Genomic DNA, 9,724 nt, shown 5'->3' with positions numbered 1-9,724 from the left:
TTCCCTGCCTGGCAGCTCGCTCTGGCCAGCTTCCATGTGCAGGAATGCTGCAGGTAGCCTGGGAATGCTGCCCAGGGCTCCCGCAGGGCTGAAGGAGCAGCAGGTCCTGTGCCATGGCCAGCGCTGGGAACCCACACTGGGAGCTGTGGGTGTCCCGAGGGGGTGGCTGCTGGCTCCGAGTGTGCTCCCGGGTATCTTTTGTCCCTGCCTCCTTCCTCGGCATCTGCTGCTGCCTGCGTGGAATGTTAAAGAGGGCCATGGAGCGCGCGGGGCTGGAGAGCAGGGAGCTCAGCGGTGCTGCTCGGAGGGCTTGGTGGTCTTATGGCATGGATACAGCCTAAGGAGCAATAGGGGGCTTCTTTGTTCTCCCTATTGCTCACAGTGGTGCTGGATACATCCTGGAGAGGAGCCCAGCTACAAACACAGCAGGAAAAGGGTGGAAGGGAGGGGAAAAGAGGGCAGGGTGAGGAGGGGTGTGGAGAGACACAGAGGTGGCATCAACGCTGTTGTTTCAATACAGCACCACCCTGAAACTGCTGTGGAGTCCGTAGTAAAGGTGTAGCGAAGGAGGAGAATCCCTCGGGAAGGTGTTAAAGGTGGACATGGAGAGAAAGGCAGGTCCATTGCACCCCATAGTAACCCCAAACACACCCTGTAGTTGTGCTGTGGGGTTTGAGTAGGTCCCACGTGGGCCCACATGAGCTGGCTGGTAAGGGTGGGTGTCCCTGTCTCCAGGCCTTCTTCATGTCTCACATGGAGCCTGAGCTGGTGTGTTTGCAGGGCTCGTGCCCACAGGAGTCTGGGACTAGCTCGGTATTCCCAATGGACACCTTCAGTGTGGATGTGTGCCCTGATGTTGGGTGATGGGCGTTGTGGGGCTTCTTGAGCCACCCGTGCATTGCCTGCTGTCAGTTACAACGGGTTGTCAATCCACGTCAGGTCCTACAGAGCCTTCACGTGGTGCTGGAGTCTCCATCCTTGAGGATGGATAGTGTTGGATGTGTGGGATGTGGCTGGAGCAGATCCTGAGGGCACTTTGAACCTGGGATGCACCTCTCATTGATATCAGTTTGGGATTCTTGGGAATCACTGTGGCCCGTCCAACATGGAAGTTTCCACAAGGATTCCCTTTCCGTGTTTCCTTTGCTTCAATAAATCCTGTGCCTTTGGAAGAAAGATGCTTTCCAGCCTGGAAGCTGGAGCAGAGCTCTGGCTGGGGAGGAGCTCTCCCCAGTTCCAAGCTCTATTCACCTTCCAGGCCTCGCACTTGGATACACTGGAATTCCCAGCTTCCTCCTGAGGTGCCGTTCAGTCATGCAGCGGGAGCTATCCCAAAGGAGCTGATGTGACAGGAAGGAGCAGGAGAGAGGATTGCACATGCCTTCAAAGAGAGCTCTGCAGTCGCTCCCTGCAGCTTAACCTCCTTTTCCAGCCTCGCTTCTGTGTGCATGGGAGATGGGAAGTGAATCCTGGGGCATTCCATCCCTCTGTGTCCAGCTTTGGGGCACCAACAGGACAAGGGGGAACGGCTTTAACCTGCCACATGGGATATAAGGAACAAGTTCTTCCCCATGAGGGTGATGGGACATGGAATGGGTTGAAGCTGGGGCTTCCCATCGCTGGCAGTGATTAAGGGCTTGGAGCAACCTGCTCTGGTGGAAGCTGCCTGTTGTGTTCCATGTTCCCGCTGGATTCCTTGCTCTGGAATGATCTCCTTGGGCATTGTCTCCTCCTCAGGACCTGGCTGTCACATTACTGCGCTCTCCTGCGTGCGTTTGGGTGCATCCAGGGCTTCATGAGCGGAGTTATCCCTCTGCTTACTGATTAACTGGGATTCGGGCTCCGGGAGCTCCTCCTCCCCATGTGACTCAGGGACAAGCAGGGCCAGCGCTGGTCTGCATCCAAGCACTGGTAGCTGGGAAGCAGGAAGATGGGAATTGAGGGAGGCCGTGGCTGTGCTCTGCATGGTTGGCATCACACTGAAGGTCAGATCCAGGCACTTCTGCATGGAATAAGTGAGGGATGGAAACCCAATACTGTCCACATTGGAGTCATGGATTTGAAGTGCGTTGGCTTCCAGGGATAGCACGGGAAACTGGGAATGAAGGTCAAAAGGTGGCCCTATTGGAACTGGATGAGCTTTAAGGTCCCTTCAGCCCAGTTCCATGATCCTACAGCATTTTGGCCGCTGTTCCTGACACTCAGTGAATCCTGCTTTTAGCATTCCCAAGATCCATGTTATGGGCTGGCCGTTGGAGGGCACTGTGTGATGGTAAATGTAAGCTCTAGGTTATCCTGTTTCTGCAGGGATACCATTTTCCTGGGAAGGAGGCATGGAGTGAGCCCCACATCTGCTGAGCAAAGCCCTTGTGCTGCTGCAGTCGCCTCCATCCCGGCTTCCCCTGGGAATTACGTACAGCAGATCCCTGATAGGGATGCTTGTGCTTTGTTTTGCAAACAGGAGCAGGCGTGATGGGAATGCCAAATGAGCTCACCTGGGAATGCTGGAGAAGGGCTGCTCACAAGGGGTGCAGGGCCAGGACAAAGAGAATGGCTTTAACCTGCTAAAGTGGAGATTGAGATCCACAGCCTCTGATCCCAGAGGATTAGCTGGGGTTGGAATCGCTTGTTTAATTAAACCCAGTGGCACAGAAATAGAGCTGGAATCCTCTGGGCTTTGAATAGCAGGAGGGATGGAGTATCCATCCCCTCAGAGGCATTTTCCTGCTCATGGCTGCAGAGTTCCGAAATCCTGGAATCCTTTCGGTTGAAGGGACCTCATCCAGATCCACTGGCCCAGGTTGCTCCAAGCCACATCCCAGCTGGTGGCTGTGCCTCCAGGTGTATTTGTGCTTGCACACAGTTTCCCCCCTCCATTCCTTACCCTTCATCCCTGTGTGCTGGCAGGAGGTAGCTGTTTGTCACCTTTCCCATTTCTAGGAATTGGGGACCTTGTGTTCTCAAAGGAAGTCTCTGCAGCAGGATGGGAGGAGTTGCTCCCTGAGTGGGCTGTGCTCTGTACCTTAGTGTGGGGCAGGGACTGGCGTTCAAAGCCAGGCGGGAGCAACCGGCTCTAGGGGAAGTGTTCCCGTTGGAATTGGATGAGTCCCTGTGGGAAGGTGGCGCAGCTCCAGGTCCTTCCCACCCATCAGTGAGCAGCTCCAAGCCCTCAGAGGCTGATGTGTTCTCCTGGCTTGCTCAGCCGGGAGCAGGGATGGGGCTGCTGCTTGTTACTGGCCCTAAAGGGATTCTTTTTTCCGAGCACTCAGGAGTCTTCCAGTCCTCTGGAATGACGTGGGCTTCAGTGAATGGAAGCAGGGAAGAGTTTTCTGCCCTCACTTACGGGTTTTAGGAGGGAGGACCAGGATGGCCGTGATGCTGGGAGGAGATTGCATCCATCAGCACTGAGGTATTTAAGCATTGCCATCGGGAGCAGGAGGTCTGCGTGCCAGGGGAGCTCTGATGGAGACACCATGAAGTACAATTACCTTTTGGCATTCAAGGAATGACGTGGGAATACTGCTTGGGAGAGGTTTCCGTGTGCTTCAGCTCAGCCTTTACTGCTGCTTCTGCTGCTGGGAGGTAAAGCTGCTTCCTTGGGGGTGAGCAAAGTGGAACAAGGCAAAGTCATTCCCAAAGGTGGGAAGCTTTCGTGGTTAACGTTCATTCCTCACCCTTTACTCCATCTTTGAGCCTACCTGTTGCACTGCGGCTTTCTCTTTAGTCATCTTCCCACCCCTTGGCATTACGTGGTGGGAACTTGGACGTATCCTGTTTGTTGTGGCATTCCCTACAGGATCGGTTGCCCAGTTTGTGGGATTCTAGTCCTGTTCCTTCCCTAAAATGCTTGGGAATAGAGAATGGGGTGGTCCCTGCTGCTTGGAGCTGTTACTTGGCGCTTCCAGATGCCCCTGGCAGCAAAGAGCTTGTGGCCAGTGAATACTCAGCACTTCCTCATGCTCCTTGGGCTTGCAGGGGGAGTTGCTGCCCTATGCTTCATTCTGTCACCCCATATCCCACTGCTCACCCCACACATGAGGGGCACTTGCCTTGACCTTCGCCAAGGAACGGGCATTGCCGTGCCCTCTGCTCCCTCCTTTAGTGCCTCTTCCAGGGACACCCATAGTGTGTGTGTGGGACAAGGGATGGTGAATGGGTGACCTGATTGTAGCCCGCAGGCTCTGAATGGGGCCGTTGTAAGGGCAGGACACAACAGGCAGCCTTTGTTTGGGGGCAGGGGTGAGGATCTCTTGCTCTCCTCACTGTCAAGTGCCACGTTGGGCACAAGTGACTGAGCTAATCCATGTCCTTACGGGATACAGCACATTGCCACTGCTCTGGGAAGGGGGGAGCCGATGCTGCTACCCCGGAGTAAAGGGCATGTGGCTGAAAGCACAGTGAGCAATGCATTGGGTGTTGTACAAGGAGTTGTAATCCACAAGTAACATGGGGTTTTGCCCAATCCCATTGATTTTCTAGTGAGGAACGGGCACAAATTAATTATCTGGAGCGTATCTGTTAGCTCAAATGGGCCTTGGGCAGTTTTGAGCAGTGATTCCGTGGCTTTTCATTAAAAGAAGGATGGAAACTACTGTTCTTCCCCTGCAAAGCATCTTAAATGCGTGTATGCACAGGGAGTAACTCCTGTAGCTGAGTTATTACAGGTTTAGTCTCCTGCATTGGTCGTGTTCTTGCTCATATGTTACTAAAAGGGCTTGGAGCAACCTGGCCTAGTGGAAGGTGGCCCTGCCATGGCAGGGAATGGATGAGCTTTAAGCTCCCTTCGTCCCAAACCATTCCACGATTCCTTTGTCAAAGGACTGGATTGAGGAGGGGAGAGGAGGTGGAACATGGAGTGTGAGTGTGCTGAGAGCACAGTGAGGATACAACCCCCTGAGGTCTATGGTGGGAAGGGATCCCTCCCCATCACTTTGCTTTTCCCTCCCTTTGTATAATGGGGATGGTTCATCCCCTAGGCTAGAATCCTTTGGAGTTGGAGCTTAGGGTCAGGATTGCCTCCGGAGGTGCTGCTGAGGACCTCTTGATGCTGCTCATCCAGAACCACACCTGATGAAGACAAGAGGCCAAGGGGAGGAAGCTGCCGCAGTGACCGAGCAGCGCTCTGAAGTGTGGATGTGTTGGGAAGCGTTTCCACACCGGGAAGGCTGGAACTGGGACAGGAACATCAATTATTAACTGTCCCTGGGAGCTGGCAGCTCTCGCTTCACTCCTGGTTGGGTAACGGGGTGATTCATGCACCAGAACATGGAGAAGATGGAGCTGACTCTGCTCGGAGCAGAAGACACACATCACGCTTCATGGTGGGGTGTTTTGCTGGTGCATCTCCATGGGGATCCATGGAAAGCAGAGGAAAGCAGGGCTGGGGCACTGAAGGTGCCTTAGGAATGATGCTCCCATCCCAGGGTGTTGTGGATGGTGGGTTATTGAGTGTATGCTCATGAATCAGTGCAGGCACTGAGTGCTCATGGTCCCAAATCACTGCAGCTCTAACAGGGGATAGATTGCGGTTACATAAAGATGCTCCTGGCATCGGTTGACACCCAATTGGCAGCCTGGGGAAGAGGAAGCTCCTTAAAGGGAGCCCTTAGAGCAGCTGCAGTGTCTAAAGGGGCTCCAGGAGACCTGGAGAGGGGCTTTGGCCAGGGGCCTGTGGGTTTTGGGATTTGGTTCTGTCCATGTAAGAGTCATTTTATGGTCACAGCCTTGGGCACATGCACCAGGATCTCCTCACCAAAGCTTCGTTCCTGTTTTCAGTAGCAACACAGAAGATGCTTTTCCTGCTTCTGTGCTACCAGGCAGGATTAAACCCTTCCCTTGGCTTGTCCAGAGAGAGGGATGGAGTTTGCCTTCAGAAAGAGCATCTCCTATAGGGTCCCAGCCTGGTTGGGGTAGGAGGAGGTGCTGAGCCGGCTTCCCATGGTGCTGGTGCTGCAGTGAGAGCTTTGGGTGAAGGTGGTTGGGCCCTGGTGACCTTTCCTCATGCTTTGCTTGCCTGTGGGGAGCGTCACCGAGGGAGACGTGGGCTGTCCCCTCTGAGCTTTGTTTTCATTGCAGAGCTGAGATTGTATCGGAGGCTGTTGGCAAAGCTGCTGCTGCCACGCTTCGAGATGTGGGCACCCTGTGCCAGCGCCTCAGCACCCTCACAGGGGAGAGCTGCTTCCGTCTATCCCATCTCCCCTCGGGCAGGTTAAAGCCAGTCCCCTTGGCTTGTCCCTACATCCCTTGTCCAGGTTTCCTGTAGCTCCTTTAGGCACTGGAGCTGCTCTAAAGTCTCCCCTTGAGCTTCTCCTCACCCAGCACCCCAAGTCCTGCTCCTCGGGGCTGCTCCATCCCAGCTCGTGTCCAGCGCACTGGGAGCTCTGTGGTTGTAATCCATGGTTCTCCGTGACTTCCTCGTTCACGGTTCAGACGCGGGTCAAAGCTCTGTTGTCTCTTGCATTCCAGGCTGTTTGCACCCAAAGCACTGACTTTCAGGTGTGTTCTCCCGGCTCCTGGGCTGTGTTTTGCAAACGCAGAGGTGCCATAAAGCAGGATGAGGTGTTCCATGCCTGCATTCCCACAGCCCCGCGGGCTCTGGGAACTTTCCACCCTGCTGGGTCCTCCCCTTGCAGGCAGTGGAAAGTTACCTGCGGGGCCTATCTGGGGCTGGGATCAGAGCTGCCTCCGCTGCACAGAGCAGCGGCAGGGCCCGGGCCATGGGGTAACCCTGGAGCTGCCCTTTCACCCCGGCCCCTGGCCATGGGCGGTGATCGCCTCCGCCACAGCAGCTTCCGCATCCCAGGCTCCTGTGGATGCACCCAAAGCTGTGGCTCCACATTCGTGTGCGGTCCTCCAGGCAGCGGGGGGTAAGTCTGGTGCTGGTGTGACCACCGCAGTGTGGGTGCTGTACCCCTGTCAGTTGGTGCTGTACCCCTGCAGTGCTGTCCTCTTTGTGCTGCCTAAACCTGCCAGAGGGGTTCTGTCCTGGTGGCCGCAGCTTCCCGCGCTCCGGAGTGCGGAATTCCCTTTAGGAATGTGTTGTTAGAACACGGAGATGTGAGTTCCAAAGCTGGAAGTGGGTTTTGTAGCACATGTGTTGTGGGTTAGGTGGTGTGGAGGAAGCTGCAGCTATTAGGTTTAAGGGAGGCTGACAAGGAGAGGGATAGGGCAAGGGGGAATGGCTTTAATCTCCAGAGGGGAGATTGAGATGGGATATTGGGAAGAAGTTCTTCCCTGGGAGGGTGGTGGGACACTGGAATGGGCTGTTCAGAGAGGTGGGAGATGCCCCATCCCTGGCAGTGTTCAAGGGGCTCGGAGCAAGCTGCTCTAGTGGAAGGTGTCCCTGTTGGATCTGGATGAGCTTTAAGGTCCCTTCATCCCAAACCATTCCATGATTGTATGGTACCTGTTCTTTGTCACCTCTCAGATCCGCTTTAGGCTCTTTGGGAAGGAATCCCACATTTCTTCACTGGAAACTCCTTTGGACCCCGTTAAGTGCTGCTGGGAGGAATAGCAGCTATTCCAGAGAGGATTTCTGTGTCGTTTCTGACCTTCCCCATCTCAAACCCCTCAGATCCAGGCACCAAACCCATGTCTTGTTCTTGCTACCTGGAGCAAAGGGATGGAGGAGAAAGCTGTGGGGAAAGGGAGTTGTTCCCTGACACAGCTCCAAGGAGCAGGCTCAGGTTACTGTAACTCAATCTCACCTCTTGCACTTGAGGAGGGCTTATCGGGGTGGAACTGGTGCGAGTGACTGCAGAACCTGTTCCTGGAGGAGCCTGGGCTTTAGGGGCTGCTTTGTGGAGCAGAAAGGAAGAGGGTGGAGGGGAAAAATGGGGTGAAACCAGTATTTATGGTGTTATAACCTGTGGGTCAGGTTGATGTCCCTTCTTCTGTTACTGTCCCATTCTCGTTACTGGGGTGTTAGTACCATTACTTGCTCTTACTCTGGTTTAGTTCACTCTGAGGGGAGTTGGGTGCTCTTCATGGTTGGATTCAGGCTGTACTTTAGCAGCTGAAGTGAACATCTCCTTCCAAGAGGTTTTCCTTCAGGCAAGACTCCTGCTGTCTAAAGGCTGTGATTCATTCTTCTGGTGTCCACAGTGAATGGGAGAATGAATATTAACCCCCTTTTCCTTGTCATTAACAGGAGGAGTCTCGTATCCTCAGGGTGAAGGTGGTGTCTGGCATTGACCTGGCCAAAAAGGACATCTTTGGAGCCAGGTAGGTGTTGTCCATGCACTCCTTCATGTACAGAAACAGAGCAAGGATGCTCTGTAATGGACCATTCATAAACGCCATGAGAGGTCCTGGACTTGCTTACAAGCAGCTGTGGGCAGTGTGTGGGCTTCAGGCGTGCCCTGACCCTGCACAGGGAGCCCTTCACCAAATGCCTTGGTTCTACAAGTGAGTGAGGAGCAGCTCAAGCCTTGGCGGTGCTGAAGATGACCCCACCGCCTCCCCACATGCCCCCTCCATGCAGGACCAAGCACCAGCAGTGCCAGGCTGGGAGCTCTCTTGATCCTGGACACATCCCAGTGCTGCATCCAAAGGATGGTAGCTTTAGGAGAGCAGGGCAAGGAGAGTGTTTTCTCCTGCTGAGGCCTTGCCATGAGCAAGGGAACTGCTTTTAATGGTCCGATGGAAGATGCAGTCCCTTTGGTTGTTCTCGGGTTTGCCATTCCTGCCCTGTGTCAAGGGGGAGGAGATGCTCCAACCTTCCTAAGTGGTTCCTATCAGCTTGCAACCTGTGGTATCCAATTTAGCTGTTACTGAAAGCACTCATTTCTTCATGCTGGAATGAGCTCCCTGTGGATCTTCCCTTCGTGCTGTTTCCCAACTGGTCATTAGCTCAAAGCCGCAATTAAAACTTTAATCAGCTTTAATTGGGGGGGAAGAATTGGCACCAAAGCGGTGAATTTGGCAACAAAACCACGTGCAGAGTATGGGAACACAAAGCCTCTGAGTTTCGCTCCCCACAGTTGCTGCTCTGAAGAGCAGCTTTTGATGCTGACCCTGAGCAGGAGAGGAAGCGGCTTGGATGGAGATGGAGCTGGGCATGTAGGAATGCAGGTGGTACCACTGCGAGTAGTGTTGCTGGATCACACTGCTGCTTGCTCACAGTTAGCAGCTCCTGTAGCTGGGTTCGGATGCTGCAGGGTCAAAGAAAAGGAGGAGGAGCAAATCCTAGAGGAGAGATTGAAGGAATCTGCTGAGGGTTCACTTGATTTGCTGAAGGAGCCACTGGAATCCTTCTGATGCAGCTGTGGAGCGTGTGGTGTGGAGCTATCCCGTAGTAGCTCTGGTGAGGATCAGGGTGGAGGAGCTGTTGAAGCCTCACTTGGGGTGGTGGTGGAGAGATGGGTTCTGTGGGACCTAAGAGCATGAGGCAGATTGATGGGTGTTAAACCCTACATGCAGTGTGCGTTCAGCATCCCTAACAAGCAGCAGTAACTACTCCTGTGTGTGTTTTCTCCCCTTGGTGTGGATGCAGACCCTGATGCTCTGTTGTGTCCCTCTCCCATGAGGTCCATGATGCCCCATCCCTGGCAGTGCTCAAGGCCAGGTTGGACGGGCCTTGGAGCAAGCTGCTCTAGTGGAAGGTGTCCCTGTTGGAACTGGATGGGCTTTAAGGTGCTTCCAACCCAAATCATTCCATGATTCCATGACTTGGCCTTTGATTTGCTTTATTCCCACTTCAGACCAAGATGAACAAGTGAAGTGC

General features: G+C 54.2%; 1 protein-coding gene across 3 annotated transcripts in view; it reads left to right on the top strand.

Annotated features, from left to right (window-relative positions):
* The first annotated feature begins 8,155 nt into the window (after positions 1-8,155).
* Positions 8,156-9,724, top strand: part of NEDD4L (NEDD4 like E3 ubiquitin protein ligase) — a 42,858-nt gene continuing 41,289 nt past the window's right edge. For all 3 annotated transcript variants that reach the window (XM_080636896.1, XM_080636895.1, XM_080636893.1), the window contains exon 1: positions 8,156-8,223. The gene's annotated coding sequence lies outside the window, so the exon portion shown is untranslated. The remainder of the gene's footprint in view (positions 8,224-9,724) is intronic.

The sequence above is a fragment of the Psittacula echo genome (genome assembly GCF_963264785.1).
Source record: "Psittacula echo genome assembly, chromosome: Z".
Classification (NCBI taxonomy): domain Eukaryota; kingdom Metazoa; phylum Chordata; class Aves; order Psittaciformes; family Psittacidae; genus Psittacula; species Psittacula echo.
The sequence above is the reverse complement of the archived record's forward strand: the minus strand, read 5'-3'. Positions and strand labels throughout refer to the sequence as shown.